Source organism: Indicator indicator, chromosome 14 (genome assembly GCF_027791375.1).
Source record: "Indicator indicator isolate 239-I01 chromosome 14, UM_Iind_1.1, whole genome shotgun sequence".
Classification (NCBI taxonomy): Eukaryota; Metazoa; Chordata; class Aves; order Piciformes; family Indicatoridae; genus Indicator; species Indicator indicator.
Window position 1 is genome coordinate 22039849 of NC_072023.1, and position 23757 is coordinate 22063605.

Consider the following 23757-nt stretch of genomic DNA (forward strand, 5'->3'; position numbering starts at 1 on the left):
TGCAGAGTCCACAGCTGTCCACAGAACTGCTGTATTTTAGCAGTAAAACCAGGACATGTTGACAGCATTGAAAAAGATTCCTCTAAAGATTTGCCCAACTCAAGCCTGAACACTTCTGCTACAGTTTAAGTCCACAAATAATTTTTACTTTTTTTTTTTTTTTTTAGAGATTTATAACCTCCAAGCCTAGGAAAAAAACCTGTCAAAATCAGGTCTGACCACTGGCATGCATAGGTGATGCAATATTTTCCCTAAGGCCTCTTTTGGAGAGATGTGTGATCTTGTTTCAAAGATGCCAGCCTATGATGAGTCTACTACTTCCTTGAATAAACTCTTCTAATAGTTAATTATAGAAAGCTACATATTTTGCAAGGTCAATGCATAGAATACATCCACAAAGGGAAAAAAAAAAAACAAACCTACAACAAAAAGGCCTCAGTCTTCAGTGCCAAGTCTTCAACTTTTCACATATATATAGACCCAGATCCATAAGGTACATCACACTCTCAGGCTCATATACCAGCATCTAGAACAATGTAATGATCCTCCTTCCTACTTTGGCCACCTGTTTATCTCCATATTCTTTCTAAAGGGGAGGTCCAAGAGGTGGACACAGTCTTTCCAGTGTGGGGTGTGTTAACAAGGCTTAACTTGGAGACTTGGAGAGGGACCTGAGGGTATTGGTCAACTAGGTATGAGTAAGCAGTGTGCTCAGGTGGCCAAGAAAGCCAATGGCATCCTGGCTTGGATTAGGAAAACAGTGACCAGCAGGAATGGGGTGGTGATCATTCCCCTGTGCTCAGCACTGGTGAAGCCACATCTAGAGTACTGTGTTCAGTTCTGGGCCCTTCACTACAAAAAGGACATTGAGGTGCTGGAGCACATCAAGACAAGGGCAAGGAGGCTGATGAAGGGCCTGGAGCACATGGCCTGCAAGGAGTGTATGAGGGAGCTGGGGTTGTTCAGACTAGAGAAGAGGAGGCTGAGGGGAGACCTCATTGCTCTCTACAACTCCCTGAAGGAAGGTTGGAGCAAGGAGGGGGCAGCCTTTTCTCCCTGATGACAAGTGACAGGACCAGAGGAAATGGTTTCAAGCTGTGCCAGGGGAGGTTCAGGCTGGATGTTAGGAAATGTTTCTTCACAGAGAAGGCTATCAAACATTGGAATGGTCTGCCCAGGGCAGTGGTGGAGTCACCATCCCTGGAGGTGTTTAAGCAGTGTGTAGACCTGGTGCCTAGGGACATGGTTTAGTGTTGACCTTGCAGTGCTGGGTCAGGAGTTGGACTGGATCATCTTTCAGGTCCCTTTCAAGAAAATGCATTCTGCATGATCCTGTGTGATTGTAAGCTTCCCCAAGAATCAATTGCAGTGAGAGCTCATGCTGTAACAATTTCTGAAGGCCCATCAATGTCCTTTTCTGAGCCACTATTTCCAGAGCTAGCCTCCCCAACTGTTCCTCCTAAATGTATGGAGTTTTGGCTGTGTTTAAATAGATTATGCTGGTCCCTGACTGTTAACCAGGCAACTCAAAGCAGTTTATAAAAGCATCTCATCTTTCTCATTTAGTATGTGCTATCCAAATTTGTTTTCACCAAACCATTTTCTAAATGTTGGCAAAAATCTTGAACAGCATTGGATCAAGCCTTGATCCACAGTCAGCACCACCAGCTATGTTGTAACTCACTGATGTTTCTTTATTAACAGCTCCACTTTAAAATCTGTCACTAGGGCAGTTTTTAATCCATTTAATGTGACTTTTTAATCCTGTATACTGCAAGTTGTTCTAGATTGCTTGGGGCCCTTATTTGTTTGCTTGCTTTTTAAGTGAATGGTGTGTATGGAGAAAGCCTAAAATGTGATAAAGACTATCGGCAGCACTGTGTTTGTATCAGTTGAAGGAGTACTCCACACTGCAAATAGAGATGAGAAAAGTTTGGTGTTTGTTCAGTGAGACTTGTTTTGCATTGCATGGTGGGCAGAGGTATTCCACTAGTCTTGCACAGAGCAGAAGTTAGGTGCCTTAAAAACAACTGGGCAAGGATGATGCTTCCATTTTCTACATTTTGATAAGGTGACTAAATTTAGTTTTATAGATAGCTCCTTTGAGACTCTCAGGTCTAAAATAATCTAAGGCTGTTGGTATGAATGTGTTCCATTTTAGCAGTTGCTACCTTACCTCTTTCTTTGTTACAGATGGCAAACTTTCATTTCCATTCACAACATCATATGGGATGGATATATCCTCCTGTTTCATTCCAAGTGCAGAATAGAAATATTTATTAAATATTTCTGCCTTTTCTGCACCATTATTTATGATTTCCACCATCTGCATCTTCACTGGAACTATATTTGACCTAAGTTTCTTTTTGATGCTAAAATGTTTTTAAATTGCCTTCTTTTTGTTTTTAACCATATTGGCCACTGATGTCTAACAAAGTTGTTAATTTCTTTCACCAGTTACTTATGAGTCTCAGTATATAACTTATTCTCTCTTTTTTCCGTTCTTGATACTTTATTATTTTATATTCTGGCACTATTTTACTGTGTCTTAATCAGGGTATTTTGAGTACTGTACATTTTTGTGTGCAAGTTTATGTCCTTGAACAATTCCCAGGCTTCATTAATACTTCCTAATTAAAATTTACACCCTTGCTCAGCTATGCTAACTGATTCAAGCTTGGATAAACTGGTCCTCTAGCACATCTAAGTATGCTTACTTGATGTTATACACAGCTCATATTGATAAAGTAAATATAACCAGGTTGTGACCACTAGTCCTTAACTTCTTGGTTGATAGTCACTGGTGGACAACATTTATCTCTTTGGCCATCAGAATGATGTTCATTTTTGAGCTTCTTTATAAAAAAAAATATTATTCTCTACATGCTGAGGCTATCTGCTATTATTCTTGGAAGCTTTAGGGACTCTTGATATTGGCAAAATGAAATCTCAGAAAATATTCCTCATCTTAAACTCTAATATGATAATAGAGGGATTTTTTTCTCCCCAAACTGAAAGACAGATGTGGAAAGAGCAGCTCACCAGACTGTCTACAACACTGTTTTTTCTCTGTAATGTAGACAGATATCCTACCTATAGACATATTTTGACTCAGTAATACTAAATTCCTCTTACCTGATTGTATTTGACTCTTCAACATGTCACACATTTGATACAACAGTCTATCCACAATCCTTTTTCCTAAGTTATTATTAAGAGGATTAAAACATTTAAGCACTCTCAGTGAGATACTAGTACTATGATATATTGCCAGATTTCAGAAATATAAACTATATACCATTGTTTCTCCTATATAAGTACTGCATCTGCTAACTCATTACCAAGAGGCTTGAACATTAGTTTTTAATATTTCTTACAATGTAATATGTCCCTTGATTTTGATACGTCTCATGCCCTGGATGTAATTCACACACACAGAGAAATGTAAACACACAACTACATGTTTGCCACTATTTTCTTTTATTACTACTCAGCTCCTCTGTATAAAGCACTTCTAGCAGTTTTTCAGTAACTGCTTTGGCTCTCAGTGATGTGGTCAACAGAAGCAAAGTTTCCCATCCCTCTGGTAAGAAATCATTAACAACCTGTCAGATGATGCCTGACAAGAAATTACTACCAGCTTACATCCTGCTAACTGAAATCTCACCTAGGCTTGGCTTCAAATTCTTCATCTTTGATCTAGAAAAACAGAAAATTGTCAGTTGTCCTCCTTCCTTGAAATGTCCTTCAAGTTCTTCCTAGCATGGTGTCAAGGAAGCTGTCAAGAAGGACTACACTTTACTGTCCAGCTAAGGATGATTTCATGGGCTTTTGCAAGGTTCCCTTAGTCTGAACTACCCTCTAGGTCTGTTTACAAATGTTAATCCAACCATGATTTCTACCAGTTAGTCAAACCATACAAAGAAATAAAACCACTTCATTTACAGCAGGGCATTATCTTGCAGGTAAAATGATCAAGTATAAATAGATAACGTACGACATAACTGCCCTGTGAAACAGTTTGCAGGCAACCTGTAGGCTGAAATTCTTTGCCTAAACTATTAATCAAACAACTTCAAGTGATGAACAAAATAATTCGTGTCGGCGCTTGGATAATTTGCAAATAGGAGAAAAAAAAAAGAAATAGATTTGTCAAATTAATTATTCATTGTAAGTAGTTCAACCAGATCTGTCCCTTTTTATCATTTACATTGGTTCTAAATTCTTAAAGTGGTTTGGGAACCTTAAAGAGTAAAATTTTCTATAAATGCTTAATGCAATGATCATTTATATATGGCACTGTAAATGTACAAACATACTTATCATTGAGTTAGGCAGTGGAGACCAGGAGAGAGTAGTTACTATACCTTTAACTCTCAAAAAAGGAACAAACCTGGTGCTGCTGCAGACAGACTGAAGTATGAACTGGATTGCCTACAGTTTGAAGATTACTGCAGCAAGTGACCCTCACCACATCTTAAGGACCCATTGGTGCTGTGCCCATACCAGGGCAGTAAGACAACACTGACCGGGATGCAAAGCCCACACTCGGGGCACGATTTCTGCAAACATTCATCTGCAGTTCAATTTTGAATGTGTTTTGGAGTTGGGTTTCTTTTGATTTGCCTTTTTTCAAGAACCTTTCAAGTTTTGACCCAATCCAATGATACTTGGCTTGCTAGAATAAAGAGCTTCACATAATGTTGATCACAGAAGCAAACCGACAGATGTGTGAATATGTCACTTAGCTCAGTCAGCATGGGTTGAGGTGGGATTTGTTTTTTCTAAAACATCACAGCTTTCTGACAACTGCAGTAATATCAAACGTCAGAATAACCCAGATTGTGTCCAGTTCTGGGCCCCTCACTTCAAGAAAGACCTCAGGGAACTGCTTGAAAGAGTCCAGTACAGAGCCATAGAAATTATTGAGGGAGTGGATGTCTTCCTTATGAGGACAGTCTGAGGGAGCTGGAGATTTTTAGCTTGGAGAGGAGGAGACTAAGGGGTAACCTTATCCATGTTTATAAAGATATAAAGTTTGAGTGCCAAAAGGATGGAGCCAGGCCCTGCTCGGCAATGCCCAATGACAGCACAAGAGGCAATGGTGGAAGTTGAGGCATAGGAAGTTCTATGGAAACATGAGGAAAATTTTTTTTCCCTGTGAGGGTGAAAGAGCTCTGGGACAGGCTGCCCAGGGGGGTTGTGGAGTCTCCCTCTCTGGAGATATTCAAGACCTGCCTGGATGTGTTCCTGTGTGATCTGCTCTAGGTGATCCTGCTCTGGCAGGGGAGTTGGATCTTTCGAGGTCACTTCCATCCCTAACACTCTGTGATTCTGTGGTACTTGTCCATAGTATACAGCATCAAATTCCTTACTCAATCCTGTTGAAAACATACAAACACTTGCACTGTATGCTTTAGATACTACTATAATCAAAATTACTTGCTAAATTTACAAGATTAAATGTGATTAGAGAGATTTTTGAGGGGTTGGGAGAGTGTATTTTTTGCTTTGTTTTGTATTTTTATATCCTGGGCATTTAGCAGAGAGGCACTGGTTTTAAATCTGAGTAATTCTGACACAGAATCAGACTGAGGAAATAAATATGAAACACTATGAGGTCTTGCTCACCACCACTTTTTTAAAGCTGTTTCTGCATTAAGCATGCCACATGTCTGCATCACTTGTGTTATACTGTGCAAGCAATGCAATATCAAAATTACTTTTAATGAGAAAAAGGCCTATATTTTAGGGTTGAACATCTGTTATCTTTTCAGACAGTAAGTACTCAATTCAATATTTGGGTGAATAATTTGCAAATTCAATGCATAGAAAATGTTGTACCAGTGCTAAGGTTAATTCATTTTTCCTGGGATGTTTTGTAGCCAAATGGAAACCAAATGTCCTCATACATTACTTCACACCCTCTTACTTCTCTGAGAAACTAAACAGTGTGTTAGACAGTGCCAAAGAGTCTGAAGTTAACATGAGATAAAACCAGAGGTATGAATAAAGAAGGAAAGAGAAAAATGTTTTAGATATTAGTCTACAAAATGCACTTTTCAGTTCAGTATGGCAGAAATAACATAGCAAAAATATCAACAAAGGTAGAGTAATGAAAGGTACCACTGTCTGAATTTATTTATTGTTGCAACAGCAGCTAGTAACCCAGTCTCACAAAGAGAGCAGTGCAATATCTTACTCTTTGTGTTGGGTAGGAAGCTTTCAAAAGTCTTTAAAACAGGAAGAAACATTCTCAAATGTTTCCCTGGGCAGTCTGTTCCAATGTTTGATAACCCTTTCTGTGAATAAACCTTTCCTATATCCAGCCTGAACCTCCCCTGGCACAACTTGAGCCTGTTTCCTCTTGTCCTGTCACTCTGCATGTGAGAAGAGATCGACTCCCACCTCACTCCAGCCTCCTCTCAGGTAGTTGTAGAGGACAATGAGGTCTACCCTCAGCCTCTTCTTCTGAAGACTAAACAACTCCAGTTCCCTCAGCCATTCCTCAAAAGACTTGTGCAGAAGGACCTTCAGCAGCTTAGTTGCTCTTCTTTGGACATGCTCCAGTACCTCAATGTCCTTGTAGTCTCCTGGATCCTGCTTCCAGCCCTTCTTGTAGAAGGGAGTCACATTTGCTAACCTCCAATCTTTTGGGACCTCACAGTTAACCAGGACCGCTGAAGAAAATCATGTAGAGTGGCTTAGCTAGCAATTCCATCAGTTCTTTCAGCACTTTTTGGTGGTTCTCATCTAGTGTCATAAACTTTTCTACCTAAATGGTGTAGCAGGTCCCTAACCATCTCTCTTTGAAGCATGGGGACCTCATTCCCAGCCGCTTCACTGCCTTCTAGCTCAGTGGACTGGGTACCTGGAGAACTAGTAAAGACTGAGGCAAAGAAGTCATTAAGTACCTCAGTCTTCTCCTCATCTTTTCTCACTGGGTTTCCTCCCTTGTCCATTAAAGGATAGAGATTCTCCTTAACTCTCCTTCTGCTGTTGATGTATTTACAGAAAAAAAAAAATAAAAACATTATCCTCCACAGCAGGAGCCAGATTAAATTCAAGCTGGGCTTTGGTCGTTCTAATTTTCTCCCTACAGTATCATACCACATCTTTACAGTCCTCCTGAGAGGCCTGCCCCTCTTCCAAAGGCATAAACTCTCCTCTTGTTCCTAAGCTTAACCCAAGACCTCAGTTCAGTCATGAAGGTCTCATTCCTCACCATACACTTAAATTGCACTCTATGGCTTCATATGTTTGGTGTTTATTTTAACACAAAAACACACCTGAAGATTTCATACTTCTAGTAACATCACTCTATGGTGTTTCTAATGTAGCTAACCTGTTACTTTGTATTGCTAAAGGGGGGTGAGTAGTGCATGAAACCATTCAGTGGTATCTGGCAACATGTGCTAATCAAAAGTTTAATAGGGAGTCAGTGACTGCTTCTGTGTGTGGTCTCTTTGCTCCCTGGGCTAGTAGTTTGGCTGTAGCAAATGGGATTAGTCTGGAAGGCTGTGGTTCTGGACTAAAAATGTGCTTGCATTTCTACATATATTTCTGATAATAAAATATTAATGAGTACATTGTAGCAGAGCCAGATGGAAGTAGTTCAATGGCCTTTGCGTGAATCTGAAAAATTTACCATCTGAAGACCTCAAAGTTCATTGACAGCAAAAATAAACTGAAGGATAATGCAGGGATTTGAGGACTGTTAAGTTATTCTCTCTTTCTCTCCTTGTACCTGCTACACACAATACAGGATGTTACCAGGGGATTCAAGAGCAAAAACTAAGCCTGAACGCCCAGCATTGGACGGGAAGACCCGAACATTTCCACCTTTTTAGCCTGTGCCTGGTTCATGATCATCTTTCAGCTCTTCACAGTGAAGATCTAGGGAATGAAAGAGGGGGCAGGAGAAGGGAGAAATGCTTTGAAGCTCACCTGCAGTCCTACAAACTTCATTAAGGAGAAAAGTTCTTGTTTTCAACAGGTGACCTAGGCTTTCATGAACACTTAATTTCCCTCTTTTTTTATCGGGTTTCTCGCTCCAAGGAATCTCCCTGGAACAGACTCATGCATGATAAACTGTCACTGATGGTTAAAAGCTATGTCATCATTGACCTTATGAACAACATCATTATTCACAGCTAACTGGATCCTGGGTATGAAAAAGCCTTTTGTCTCTATAGAAAAATCGAGTCCATAACAGTTAATCCAGAAATTAAGCCCAGCTTGTTGATGCCTCATCATCTAGCTAGCACAGTACTTAATTTCAACATGTTAAAGCACAGAGTCTCCTATGTTTCCAATGTACACTCTAAACTTTCATAGTTGTAATGTTGTGGAGGATTGGTGTTATTGCACTCACTTGGGAACAACAATCAAATGTTGTGGCCACTCTTCCAGAGAAAACCAGCATCTCTAATAAGGCTGAATGTAGGACAAAGCTGCTGCCTATCATCTGCTGGCTTTCAAATTGGTCAGACCAATTTTCATCTCCTTCTCTGAAACTGCACCTCTGTCTTTAATTAAAACAAAGAGTGTTTCATTAAGAAAATCCATGTGAACATTTCACGGTCCTTTAATACAGAATACCAAATGGCATCGAATCTTCTGCATGTTTATCTTAAAGTTTTCAGTCCTTCTCGTGCATGTTAATACATGCCCTTGGTAGCTTTTCTATAATAGTTCAAGAACATTAACAGATCCAAATTTCACATATACAAAACCTTTGAAAGAAACAAGACAAGCATCCTATTTCAGATCATAGCTATTTTAGCAGTGGCTACCCCCTCCCTTTTAGTACTGGAAGAGACAGCTAATGGCAGAATCAGGAGTCCTTCCTGTTATGTTTGCTACAACTACCTTCTAATATTCAAAGATTTTTCTCCCCAAAGTGTTAAAAACTGGGGGGGGGGGTGTGAAAGAAAAGGAGGAGCAGTATCTTTTCTCTAAATGAACAGAACATCTGAGAAACTTTCTTGGACAATATAATTTGGATGCTTTCAACATCACTTATTTTATTTCACAACAAACTTACATTTTATCACATGATTGCTTTCCCAATTACGCTGCAGAATAAAAAGCATCATCAAAGAGTTTAATAGGTGCAGAGGAAAATGTAGTTTTGTTCATCAAATGATGCAGAAAATAACGTGACAACAAAAAAATTCTCTGCGCTGGGATGGCAAATTACTGTTACGGAGTTATTTGTCCTGTATCTCCTCGGTGGAAGGAAGGGACAGAGGGCCCCAAGGTTTGATTATTATTTTTCTGATAAAGGTGTACACTGGGATAAAGGGAAGATTTCCTCTTCCAAGCAGGGTCTGCAGTCCTTCTGGTGAGTGTGTAATCTCGACAGTTAAAAGACAAATCACATTTATCCATAAAAACAGAAGTCCATGCTTCGGCTCCAGGGTAGGAGATTTAGGAAGAGAGACTGACAGTTTTTCCTGAGAAAACTGTTTGTATTTTCCCTGCAATCTACTCAGACATATACTAATAGAATTTTAAAAGGTCTGTACACATCCACCGGTGCTCAGATCGCATGTTGATAAGTACCTCCTGGTGATTTTCAGATCTCTGTCTCAGGTGTGGGCCAGTGATTACTTCTATCTGCCTGGCAATACAAAGCACTAATCTGTCTTAAAATAAAGGCCCCGAAGAGCAAGAGGGGTAGCAAGCAGCGGATCCTTGTTGCATACTGCAGTATTCTTATGAGGGCTTGCATCCAGGTCGCGTAGTGCAGGTATGTATTATTTATAGCCCTATCTCTCTATGATTACCTCCAGTTAACTTGAAGCCTTTTTAAAACAAAGGTTGCTCTAGCCCTGCTTGCCATTGGTGTGAGGCCCTCCTCAGTCCCGCTCTCCCCCACCAGTGTAAGCAGACATAGCAGCCCTCGGTCTAATTAGCTGTCTTTAAGGCAGGACTAAGTGGGCTCAGTGGGGGGAAGAGGCTTTCTCGGGCCCCTTCAAGCTTTTCCTTGGTGCTGGCAGAGGGAGCGCGCGCGGCCTCCAAGAGGCACTGCAAACTCACTGACATTATGTCCACGGGTTATCATTATCATCTTTTTTTAAAAAACTTGATCGATCGCTCCCGACCACAATGATGCTTCAGGGCATCTCTCTCTCTGCTGGGGAGTGATTGACCATTGGGTATCATTAAAGAGGGGAGGCGAGGGGAGGGAGGGAGGGGAGGGGAGGGAGGTGAGGGGAAAGACGGAGATGGCTGCAGTAGCAGCACTGACTCCAGCTCCTCCTTGCACACACCTCTCCCTCCTGGACGCGGCTGACCTTTCACTCAGGAGCCAGCTGGAGCAAGGAGAGATTTAATTGAATGGCTTCCTCAGATGTGTTTGGGGTTTGGGTGATGGAAGAGGAGGATACAGCACTGCGAAGAGAGAAGAGGGAGAAGAAAAAATAAAGGAAAAGGAAAAAGCCAACAACTTTGGATGACCTTCAAAGGCTAATTGCTTGGCTTTTCCTAGGCCTTCACCAGGCTTCAGCTCACACGGAGACCCTGGAGTTGGCAACACCAGAGCTGTCCTTCCTCAGGCACTGGCATCTCCACTGCAGCAGCCCTACTACCCCAGATTTCCTCATCACCCTTCCAGTGCAACTGATTGCAGATGAGCCAAAACAGCCACCTCTGCTCCTATTGGGTGATGCCACACAGGTGGGCGAGGGTTATCCTAATTTCCCAGACCTCCTCATTCATCAGAGGAAGGTCTTGGGAGGGGTGGGGGAAGGAGCGAGTGTCACTCTGAAAGAATGCATAAATGTGAAACAATTTACGTAGATATTTTCTCTTCTTTTTAACATCTTTTTTTTTTCCTTTTCTTTTTTTTTTTGGTTTGAAGTACAAAAGTGGTCAGCAAACCAAACCAGAGGAGGCCCCAAGCAGAGAAACCTGGACCCTGTTCTGGTACTTTCTCTTTTGCACTCATCACCCATTTACTCAGGTTTTTCTTCTTTGTTTGTCCCTGAGATGCTGCATCTCAGTAGTGCAACCCACGTGCTGCCTCCTCCTCCCCTACTTTCCTCCCCCTTCCACACACGTCCCCCTCAATCCAAGCTCCCCCCTTTCCATTTTAACATAACTAAAAAGGAATGAACAGATCTCAGCTGAGTTAAATGGGTGACAAGGGAGATGGAAAGAAGGAAATTCATCCCTTCTTGTCTTTGAGAGCAATTTAATTAGGCCCAGGCCCCCTGTGAGCGGGTAAGGGAAAGGCTGAGGATTGGCTTGTCTGGGCTTCCTCTGAAGGCAAAAGCGGCCTTGGACACACATACAGAGAAAGGATTTTTAAAGGATCATGTAAGAAGATCAACAGATAAGCAGCTAATTTTGTGTACTTAGGGAGCAAATGAGTGCATGCACTCCCCCTGGAATAGACGGAGTGATGGGATGAGAGGAAGAAAAATGAGGAGGAAGCAAGGAGAGATCTTAAGGTATTTCACCGTTAATGCTGATCGCCAAAATTAAAGATTTATACTGCTTGATAGAGTACTCTGGCTATGGCTTTCACAGTGACTGTGCATGTGTACATATATCTATATACATACATAGAGAGATATAGATTTTTCTTTCTACAGCTCAGTTATTTCACGAATTTTCATCAGAAAAACCACTTTTAAACTAATTGGAGTCTGTGGAGAGGAAACCTCATTTTTGGTTCAAATGAATTTTCTGAAAATGTCATTTGATTCGGGAAATATGACTGATCTGCCCGATTTCTTGATAAGAAATGAAATGAGCCGTTGTCCTTCAGGATATCATAGACTTGAAATGGGGGATTTTATGGTTAATGCCATCAGATAGAAGTGTCCTACTTTGAAAGGAGAAGTCCATCAGCCCCAGGGAAAGGCTGAAGCTTGAATTTCGTCTCAAAATCCACAACTGCAGCTACAGCTGGCACAGAGCAGCGATAGATTTTTATTATTTTTTTTTTATTCCCCAATCAATAAGGATGAAATAAACAATAATAAATAACATAATTATTAATAGCAAAAAGAGGTTAATACTCTTCCATCTCTTCATTTTAGTTCATCGTTTCTCCCCTTACTGATGCACTCAGTACCAACCACGCAGGTTAAATTAGCCTACAACATTAGAACATCTTAAGTTTTAATTAACTCACCTACTCACGTAGAGTAAACCTGTATTTGGAGATGACTGACTTCTTAGTGCAAAACAAACACATTCTTCTGGATGTCAGTGTACATTTTTACCTCCATTTTTCATATGGGAAGCCCAAAAAAGACAAGATATGTGACTTTCCCAAAGCCACGAAAGGAATTAGCCAGAGAGACAAGAAAGTCCCTCAAAGTCTTTGCTGGAAGGCTGTCCCCATTAGTTTATCTTTTTTCATAGCAGCATATATGCAAATAGAAATGGAATGTGGATGAAAATAATGAGATCAGGGATGAGAGAAAAGACAAAGAGAAAGCCAAATAATTGTAAGTAAATGTAAAAAAAAAAAAAAACCAACCCTGATTCAAACTAATATTAAAGAAGGAATTTTTAAATAAAGTATTAAGCAGGTGTCACCTGAGTGATGCTTGCAACAAACTGATTAAAAGGTTGTTTTACAGACAGATTGTTTTCAGAGATTAGCCAGCTACAAAATTTTAATGTGAGCTTTCAGGCATTGAAACTTCGACTTCTAGTTCTAAGCCTATCTGGCCTCCTGCCCATACGGTGAGCATACAAGCCTTAGGTATTCAACATTCTGTCCTCAAAGTTTATGACCAAGCTTCTGTTAACTTTGCTAGGAGCATAAGGAGGTCTTTAGAGAACAACAACTCTTTTATGGCGTGTAAGATCCAGAAAGAAGGTCTGATGTTACCACAAGTTTCCCCTTAACTTCAGGATGCCACAAAAAAAAAAACAACCAAAAAAAAAAAAAACCCCCAAAAAAAAAACAATGGGAGGAAAGAGACGCAAGGGAAACCCAGAAATTCATATTTCAGAGTCAAGAAATCTTTAAGGAGCAGATAGACTATATGTCTTGGTTTAATAGGGGTTTATTTTACCAATGCAACATCTTGTTAGTGGAAAAATTACCAATTCCTTTACTGACACCTTCTAAACTGGTTTCTCTCTGTACAAATTCACTTCTCAATTAGTGGCTAGACAGACTGTTTCTTAAATGCACAGAATAGAAGCAGCAAGATGATATACTACTCTAACCTTTTCCCTGTTAAATGGAAACAAATGGGCCTTTCTGTGATGCATCACTGATTATTCTCACTGCCTCTTTGTGTTTCAAAATAATGTCATGTTAAAGCTTTGCCAGAGCTCTTGCAAGAAATAAATCTAAAATGTGCTGGAAACGTTTCACTCCACACCAAACTGCACTCAGTGTACACTTTCTGTTTTGCATCTTCTTATCATCCATGGCTCCCCAAAAACACCAGCAGGTATGGATGAGACAGGACTCAATAGGAAAACAAATCCCCAGACTGCAGCTTAAAGAGAGGATCTCTGTCTCCAGAGCATTACTCTGCCCTGCCTAGGTAGGGTCTCTGTGAGGTCTGATCCGCTTCAACTTGTCATGCGTGGGAATAATGTCAGGAGGTGCTTTTTGCAACCACCACGAGACATCAGGTGTAAATCATGGTGGAGTAACTTCTTGCCTGATCAGTGGTTTAAGTGTATTACATGTATAGATTTTGTTCTGCTTTCTTTTCCCCTTCTAGTTTTCAGTGGAATGAAATTTCCTACACGAAAGACAAATATTTCAGTCTTTCTCAATCAGGATGAAATCATATTGCAATACATAACTCTGAAACTCAGGCATAAGTATTACAGATGGAAAAGAGTTATTAGGTCATCTAGACTTGTGAAGGATTGTTCCCTACCGTATATTTCCCAATTCTAAAACTGGTCTAGTTTTAACTGACACAGGGAATGGGCCTTCCATCACATTCCTTGGGAGACTGTTCCAATGCCTGAACTCAGTATTAAGAAATAATTCTTGATACTCATCCAAAACTTCCACTGCTTAACATTGTCTTACACCACCAATACACTACTCTTTATACTGCATTCTGCAGCATAAGGCACATGCTCCCACTGACTTTTCCCACCAAGATATTTCTGCTTGTGTGCACTGAATGCATTCATTTCACTGGGTGGATAAAGGCATATGATATACAGTATTCTCTGAGCACAACATACATTTGTTTTGTACAGCAACTGCTGAATAAAGAGCAGGCCAAAAAAGAATTACAATGGTGGAGGCTTCCATGTACCAAAAAACCTATTCGTTAGAGATAGAAGAGCAGAAGAGGAGAACACATAACTCAGTTTCAGATTGCACCCTCAAGAAATCATATTGAGATTCCCAACAAGTAAACACCTTGACAAATCCTTACCAGCTTGATGAAAGCAGTTTGTAAAAATATCATAAGAGCACAAAATGGATAAGATAGCAGATAGATCAATTTCTTTCTCTACACTTCCACAGTCTACTGTTTAGCTAGAGGTAGAATAATGTTCCACTGCATGTAGTATCAATTAGAAAGATTAAAATATATCCAAGAATCTGAGGGGGGGGGGGGGGGGCGGAGGGGGCGGAATAGGAAATATAATATAATGGTGCAAACAGCACTTAAAATCATAGCACAGCTTTTTTATCTGCAAAGTACGGTACAAACACTGACTAAATGAGGAAACAGTTTTCTTTTGCAGATCCCTATGGAGCAGGTAAGCACTATTCCCAGATGGAGACACAGGGGCTCATCCTGAGGAGTGCTAAGCAGATGACTTCCCAAGACTTCAGGAAAGACTGAAAGTCTATGCTTTTTGAGGCCATAGTGTGATAACATCATGCATGCAGCTTCAGTTCTTCTCTGTACCAGGTCAAAAATCTTTTCAGACCACACCACACAAAGCACTGACCTTGTAGAAGCTCCCACTGCAGTATCAAATGTCAAGAAAATGTTTTAATGTCTTAATTTTGTAGTCACAGACACTAGACTAGGCTATGAGTCATCTGTCTTCATCTCTCTAACTTCACACTAGACTAGGTATCAACTATCCTCCAACACAAAGACAACATAAACACTGAATAAAATCTTGAAGACAGTATAAACCCTCAATAAGCTGGCCCTTTCTGCTGAAGCCCATAAAAGACGTGCATTTAACCTGACTTGAAAGCACAAAATCTTGCAGTAAATCATACAGTGCTATTAGTAACTACTAATGAACATGGAACCAAAGCTTTAGCATCAGGTCCTGTAAGAAAATGATCAGGACAAAAAACAAACAAACAAAAAAAAAAACACACACAACACCAAATCCAAAAAAACACACACCAACCCAATGTAATGTGGTGCTCAGAGGTGCAGTCAGGGCTATGATCCTCTGTGATCCAGCTGGTTGGTGACAGAGGAATCTGTCTGATTGTGTAACACGTGTTGCTGTTCAAGCATAGAAGTTTATCAAGAATAGCAAAAGCATCTCATATGCTACTAAACATAGCAAATTCCCTCTAACTACTTTTTACTGTAGCTAGTGTTTTACTCCCATGCCTCTTCAACTAACTGCTGTCTTACCAGCTGATTGAGCTGACACCCATCCTGCTACTCCTGAGTTCTGAATTTTACCATGCATGTCACAAGGTACTAGCAGCAGTGAGACATTTCTTCTGAGGTGCGCTGGACAGAGGCTGAAGAGGAGAAGCAGAGACCAGAGAAAAGGCAGGAGAGGTTGCTCTTTAAACTACCTTTAAAGTGCTAATTGACGTTATCCATTGCATAACTGTAGGGAAGCACATAACTGCTAATTCTAAAGTATTGACCTAAGTTACATTTAGTTGTGGTTGAGTAGTCACTCAATTACTTGAAATGACACTTGAGTACAAGCCTTCTAAAAAGAGTATGTTGTCCAAGGGTAAGAGAGAAAGCACTAGCAACAGCAGGCATTGTTTGTAAATGGGAAGAGTGGAAGATAAATTTCGCAGCTCTATCAATCTAAATAGAGATACATTAAATATAGGCATTTGGGACCAAATCCAAGCCTTTTTTCCTTTGTGTGTTCTTATCCAACACTTACACACCTCAATGACTTCTGCTGTGAAAACTGGCTAGGGGATTGTGCTGGTTTGGGTTGAAGTAGAGTTTATTTTCTTCACAGTAGTTAGCGTGGAGCTTTGCTTTGGGTTTGTGCTGCAAACAGTGTTGAAAATCCAGGGCTGTTTTACTTATTGTAGAGCAGGGCTTACACAGCATCAAAGCTTTTTCTGCTGCTTCTCACCTCTCCTGTGAGGAAAGGCTGAGAGAGTTGCAGTTGTTCAGCCTGAAGAAGAAAAGACACCAGGGAGGCCTTATCATGGCCTTCCAGTACCTAAAAGAAAGATGGGAAGAGACTCTCTACCAAGGCATAATAGAGATAGGACAAGGGGTAATGTTTTCAAATTGAAAGAGGGCAGATCTAGATTAGATATTAGTAAGAAATTCTTTACTGCACAGGTGGTAAGGCACAGGAACAAGTTTCCCAGAGAAGTTGTGCATGCCTCCCTCCTGAAAACATTCAAGGCCGGGTTGAAGGGGGATTTGAGCAGCCTAGTCCAGCGGTAGGTGTTCCTGACTGCGGCAGAGGGGCTGCACTAGATGATCTTCAATTTGCCTTCCAAGTCAAACTGTTCTACGAGTCTCACACCACTCCACCAGTAAGCAGGCTTGAGGTACACAAGTGGGCAGGGGACATATAAGACCCCAGTAAGTAAAGAGGTGTTCCATACCATGTGATGCCATGCTCAGTCTATAACGGTGGGGGAAGATGCAGGAAAGGAGAAGTTCAGACTGATAGCATTTGTTTTCCCAAGTAACCATTACACGTGATGGAGCCCTGCTTTCCTGAAGATGCCTGAACACCTGTCTGCTGATGGCAAGCAGTGAGTTCATTCCTTGTTTTGCTATGCTTTCATGCTTGCCTTTTGCTTTACCTAGGAAACTGTCTTTATCTCAACCCATGAGTTTTCTTGATTTTATCCTTTCATTGACAGGGATCTCCTACCTTTTACATCCAGCTTCATCATTCCTCCCATCTCTACTCTGCTCCTATCCATGTGCTTCTAATGTCATAGAATCAGATTTATCACGGCTGGAAGGGACCTCAAGGACCATCCAGTTCCAAGCCCTCTGCCATGGGCAGGGACACCTCACACAACATCAGGTTCCTCAGAGCCACATCCAGCCTGGCCTTAAAAACTTCCAGGGATGAGGCTTCCACCACCTCCCTGGGCAGCCTGTTCCAGTGACTCACCACCCTTGTGGAGAACAACTTCTTCCTAACATCCAATCTGATTTTACCCACTTCTAGTATTACTCCATTCCCCCCAGTCCTATCACTACCTGACACCTTATAAAGTTCCTCACCCACCTTCCTGTAGGCCCCCTTCAGATACTGGAAGACCACAATAAGGTCTCCTCAGAGCCTTCTCCTTTCCAGACTAAACAGCCCCGACTCTCTCCGTCTGTCTCCCTCACTTTCTCCCAAACTCTAATGCTCTTCTCACACTCAGTGAGCTCATCTGTCTCATTCACCTGGAATAAGAGTCATTGCAGTGTCATTGGTCTGACACACCAGAAACCACCATAAGAGAAGTGACAAATCACCTACTAAGGACAGGGGAGGTGGTGAAGAAGCAAGTGAAACAGGGAGTTTAAAGAGCCTTGTGGTGATAGCAGATTCTCAGATAGACTCAACCACATAATGTAATTTCACTCTCAGTTTAATTCCCACCTCTTTTTTTTTTCTCTCACTTTATATTCTCTATCAGTAGAAAGCTAATTGGAAACACTGACACATATGCATTAGATGGGCACTGCTCATACTCTACTTCAGTGCTCCATCCAGGCAGTGCATGCATTCCTGAAACCTGTGTATCAATTCATAAAGGCCTTTGAGATCTGTTTAGAAATAATAGTCTTGATGAAATACACCTTGGTTTATTTCATAGAGTGTAATTTTGAGTACACTGACTACAAGTACCAAGTTCCAGAACTCCAGATTAATACACCAACTCATGGAGCCTAGGTCACAGCATCAGAGCAGTGAGCACTTCATCAAGGTACTTAACTTCTACCAGTATATAATATTCTTAATAATAAATAAAATTATTTTTTTCTTAAAGCAGAAGACTCAGTACCAATTTAAATGTGAGAGAATATTCAAAAATCAAAAAACCAAAGAATTACAGTGGAATTCTAAATTGCTGGTGTCCACAAAGGAAAGGAAAAGAAAAGCTGCTTAAAACATCTCTGTGCAGTTAAAGTCTAAAACTTTCATCTAGACCACTTATCTTTTTGTGACCAACCCTCAAAGTACCCTTTCCCTGTCTCTCCTCCATGTGAATGACTCAACACAGCTTGGTCTCCCAGGAAATTTTCACACTGAAGTGATGTTCACTAAACCTTCCCTCCCTACCCCCTCCCCAACATTCAGCCCCAAAATGGCTGTGCCATACAACTGGAAATAGAAATATTGCACACATTGACAATAATGAAATATACAGAGAGAGGGTGAAGTATGGATCTCAAGCTGAATGACAGCCTCTGGAACCTCTCCTTCTCCTTGCTGGACCTGTTAAATCTGCAGTTAGTGATGGCTTCAGGGAGGATAGAGCACCTTAGCATGTGTCCCTGTCAAGATCAATAGAGCAAGGGATTGAATACTCCCATTTGGATGCCTGGAGCACCTTGTGACCAAACCAGAGGAAAAAATAAGGAAAAGAATGCATTTAACTTATCTTATAAAGAACATATTTTCAAAAATCTAATCTTCTAAAAATCTGAGTAGCTTCAGGGTTTTGTTTATATTTTTCATTTAGGAGTCTCCCTTGGGTCTTTTCCTTGCCAGGAGCACAGTGGGCAAAATCAGGATCTTTGGCTTCCCCAACGTGCTCAAGAACTCTATGGATAATTTAAGCTTTCCTACTGCAGTAAAACAGAAAGTTCATAAAAATAAATAGAGTAATACTTTGCACTCATTCCACAGGAGGCTTGTGCTTCACAAAAACTATTTGGTGAAACATCTCAGAGAAGTAGGTAAATGTGGTTTTCCCATTTCACAGATGTGGAATGGGAAGATACAGAATGTGTCAAGACCACCTACATCAGTAAGGACCATTCTTCAAAGTCATAATTTTGGGTTTTGGAAGTCATGGCTAATTCACAGTTATGTGACATATCTCTTTGGCCTTGCTAGGCTTAATATACTAATGCCTAAATACATGTGTATAAGGGCTTTGATGCAATTTCTTGCTGTCACCCTCACCTCTCAGTGGTGCATGCCATCTGTCCATCAGCCATTAAAATGCAGGGCCCAGAGTACTGTTTGAAACTGCTGGTGAAGAAAAGGGACTTGAGCATGTCCCCTATGAAGAGAGACTGAGAGCCCTGGCACTGTTTAGCTTGGAGAAGAGAAGAGAAGACTGAGAGGGGATCTGATCAATGTCTATCAATATCTGAGGGGTGGGTGTCAAGTGGAGGGGGCCAGGCTCTTTTCAGTGGTGCACAGTAATAAGACAAGGACCAATGAATACAAATTGGAACACAGAAAGTTTCATCTCAACATGAGGAGAAACTTCTTCACAGTGAGGGTGATGGAGCACTGGGGCAGGCTGCCCAAGAGGTTGTGGAGTCTCTTTCTCTGGAGACTTTCAAAACCCACCTGGATGCCTTCCTGTGAGGACTACCCTGGGTGATCCTGCTTTTGGCAGGGGGGTTGGACTCAATCTCTGGAGGTCCCTTCCAACTTCTAACACTCTGAGATTCTATGATTCTATGTATTAGAACCAAGAAGGTGGACTTTGACCTGAAACAGCAAAGCCACTTGGACATTTTTCATTCTTCTGTTACCAGGCAGTGATGCTTTACAGCTCTCCAACAAGAGCTCCTCTAAGCATAAGTGACATTGGAAAATGGGAGGGCTGCTCCTGAAAACTGATTCCAGTGTGTATTTCTGGTGTTATCTTCTGAAACTTTGATCAAATATACAGTTCAGATCTTCCAAAATCCCAGGTCCTCATTTCATCAGAAGAAATTGTATCAATAGAAAGCCACTGAGAGCATAAGCTCAGCAGTCATTGCATTGTCAGTAGAAACAGGACATGTTGAAGTTTCTCTAACTGTTTTCGCTGAAAAGGCAGCCCTTCAAGTAGCTTTTGGCTTTATCTTCTTCCAGATATTAAATTCTATTAATAGGAAATTAGAAAAGACATAAACACTGTTGTTTGATTTCTTTTCCATATGAACAGCTGCTGCAGTCAGGACATATCATCCCAATGGCAGCTAATGGGGAAGGTTATGGCCTATAATGTCTCAAAGGAAGATCTAGACACAGGGATAGTATTTCAAGAATGATTCAATATAGTCAGAACAATGATAATAACAAGATATGAGGTAATTTCTCTCTCTCTTTTCCCTTCCACACTTTTTTAACCTTCTCTCCATTCAATTATGACCAAGATTCTGCAGCAGGCAGATGTACAAAGAATGCAAAAGGATGAAAAAAAAAATAGTTTAAATAAATTTAGAATACATCAATAAACAGCTTGGTTTACTTTGTTTAATTGTTACGTTCTTCATCATGATGGCTATGTTACAGGGATCTCTTCTAGGAAGGTAAGTTATCCTGAGTAATGGTTACCTTAGCCTATTAGACTAATTTTCTTTACTGGAGACACAGTGATACAGAACTTACAGAATCACAGAATTGTCAGGGTTGGAAGGGACCTCAAAGTCATCTAGTTCCAAACCCCCTGCCATGGGCAGGAACACCTCTCACTAGATCGGGTTGCTCAGAGCCCCATCCAGCCTGGCCTTAACTTCCAGGGATGAGGCATAAATGCCATCTAACCTTGTTTCAAGCAAGTATAAAATCTAGTCCAGGAGAATTTAGTCTGGTAGTTTAATCAAAGTTATCACACATTCAGGAACAAATCATGTGAGCTGAACATTTTTTGTTCCAGACAGAAAGACAGCTCTTCTAGGTTAACTGAGTTACATATCTAACCCAAAATACAGTTTTCCAAGATCAGATTTGGTTCACCTGGCTTTAGATACCTACATTCTAAATACTTTACATTGCTTGTCTATAATTAGAATCATAGGATCATTTTGGTTGGAAAAGACCTTTAAGATCATCAAGTCCAACTGTTAATCCTGCACTTCCAGATTCACTGCTAAACCATGTCCCTAAATGCCACTTTCCTTGTCTTTTAAATGCCTCCAGGGATTGTGACTCCACCATGTCTCTGGGCAGTCTCTTCCAAAAGTGACAATCCTTTGGGTGAAGAAATAGTTTCTAATATCCATCTAAACCCCACCTGGGGTGAGGTCATTTTTTCTTGTTATTTGGGAGAAGAGATCAACACCCACCTCTACAGCCCCCTCACTACAGCCCCCTCTCAGGTAGTTGTAGAGAGTGAGAAGGTCTCCCACCAGTCTCCTTTTCTCCAGGCTAAACAAACTTAGTTCCCTCAGTCACTGGTCATGAGGCTTGTGCTCTGTAGACCTCATTAGCTTCGTTGCCCTTCTTTGGTCACTCTCCAGCATGGTCTCCAACCTTCGCATCACCCACAAGTCCTTATTGGTTCACAAAGAAAGGGTCTAGCAGAGTGCCTTCCCCAGCTGGCTCACTCACTAGGTGCTTCAGAACTTACCTTACACACACTCCACGAATCTCCTAGATGCTTTTTCACTGTTGTACTGTATTTCAATCTGACATTTGGTAAGTTGAAGTTTCCCAAGAGAACAAGAGCTAGCAATCTTGAGAATTCTGCCAGCTGCTTACAGAATATTTTGTCTGCCCCTTCATCCTGGTTAGGTGGTCTATAGCAGATTCCCACCATGGTATCTGTTTTGTTGGCCTTCCCCGTGATTCTTATCCATAAACTCCCAACCTTACCATCACTGCCATTAAGATCAGGACAATCAAAACACTCCCCAACATACAGGGCCATTACACTGCCTCTCCTTCCTGACCTATCCCTTCTGAAGTGTTCACAGCCATCCAATGCAGCACTCCAGTTATACAAATTATGCCACCGTGTTTCAACTGTCACAGTTTTCCTGAGGCACAATGGCTTCTGGCTCCTCCAGTTTGTTGCTCATGCATTGGTGTATATAGACTTCAGTTGGGTTGCTGATCTTGCCACATTTTTGGGAGAAGAAGTCCTAATTCCTACCTGACCATTCCTAGGTGCTTCAGCAATTTCTAGTCCTTCAATATCCCTTGTGTCTTTGTGATTCCATGGGACTCCATCCCCTACCTCCACGTTGGGCGCCAAAAATAAAAAGTGTGTCGGTGTGAGCTGAAAATCCCCCCCACCGACAATAACCAAGCTAGCCCAGTCTGGAAGCAAATGAAAAGCTGTATTTATAAGCAGATGAAATGCAATGAATATGTACAAATATACAAAATTCACAACATTTACAAATATATACAATCAACAGAAAAGCACAACCGATCTCCCTTTGCTTCCCCCCAAGGGGACCCTCCCAAAGGGGCCTCCCTCTCCCAGGAGTTTCCCCCCAGACCCCCCTGGACAGAGAAGTAGAGTTAGTTAAGCAGAAAGTTGTTAACTTAGCTGCCAAGGTCAGTATGTGTTATCTTCAGCCAGAAGAGAAGAAGAAACAGCAGCCAGACAGCCCAGCAACTGCCCCCACTGCCGAACGCAGAATGTGCAGAATGCCCACTTTGTTTTGGGTAATAGTTCTTAAACATTTCTATCTATCCAATGGAAGTGTTTAGAACAATCGTTATTTTGCTTTCCTACACCCAATAGTGACTTATTTACATTCTTTCACTTTCTCTGTTCTGAACTTTGCAAGGAAAAATTAAAAAGACAGTTTCAAACCATCACACTTGTGTCTTTGTGATTCCATGGGACTCCATCCCCTACCTCCACTGGCGTGGCAGGCTGAAGGACCTGACTGAAGGATTGTTATTACACCATCCCACAAACATTGATGTGCTGCCCCAGCCTACCTCTAGTAAGCCTGGGTTTACCTCTTTCTCCCTTTGAATCTAGTTTAAATTTCATTTGATAAGCTTGGCTAATTCCTGTGCAAAACTGTTTTTTTCCCCTTTGAGACAAACGCAACCTGTCTGTCGCCAGCACGCCCGGTGTCATGTAAACCAACCCATGATCATAAGACCCAAATTCCTGCTGGTGACACCAGGCTTTGAGCCAGGTATTGATCTGCTGATTCTTCCTGTTTCTTCCTTCGTTATTCCCTTGGAGATACAGGAGTTTGACTCAGCTCTGTTAGGCTGGATGTTAGTAAGAAATTCTTCACAGAAAGAGAGATTGGCCATTGGAATGGGCTGCCCAGGGAGGTGGTGGGGTCACCATCCCTGGAAGTGTTTAAGAAAAGCCTGGATGAGGCACTTAGTGCCATGGTTTCATTGATTAGATGGTGTTGGGAGATAGGTTGGACTAGATGGTTTTGAAGCTCTTTTCCAACCTGGTTAATTCTGTGATTCTGTGATTCCCTGAAACTGGAGAGACAGACAACACTACTTGTGCTCTTGATCCCTTAGCCAGTCACTCCAAGGTCCTGAAATCTCTCCTGACTGCCCCCAAAATTCTTGTTGTTGCTGCCTACTTGAAAAATCTATAATGGATAATAATTTGAGGGCCGTATCAATATAGGAGATTTTCTTGCCACATCTTTAACCTGAGCCCTGGGGAGGCAGTAGGCATCCCTAAGAAGTGAGCCTAGTCTGCATATC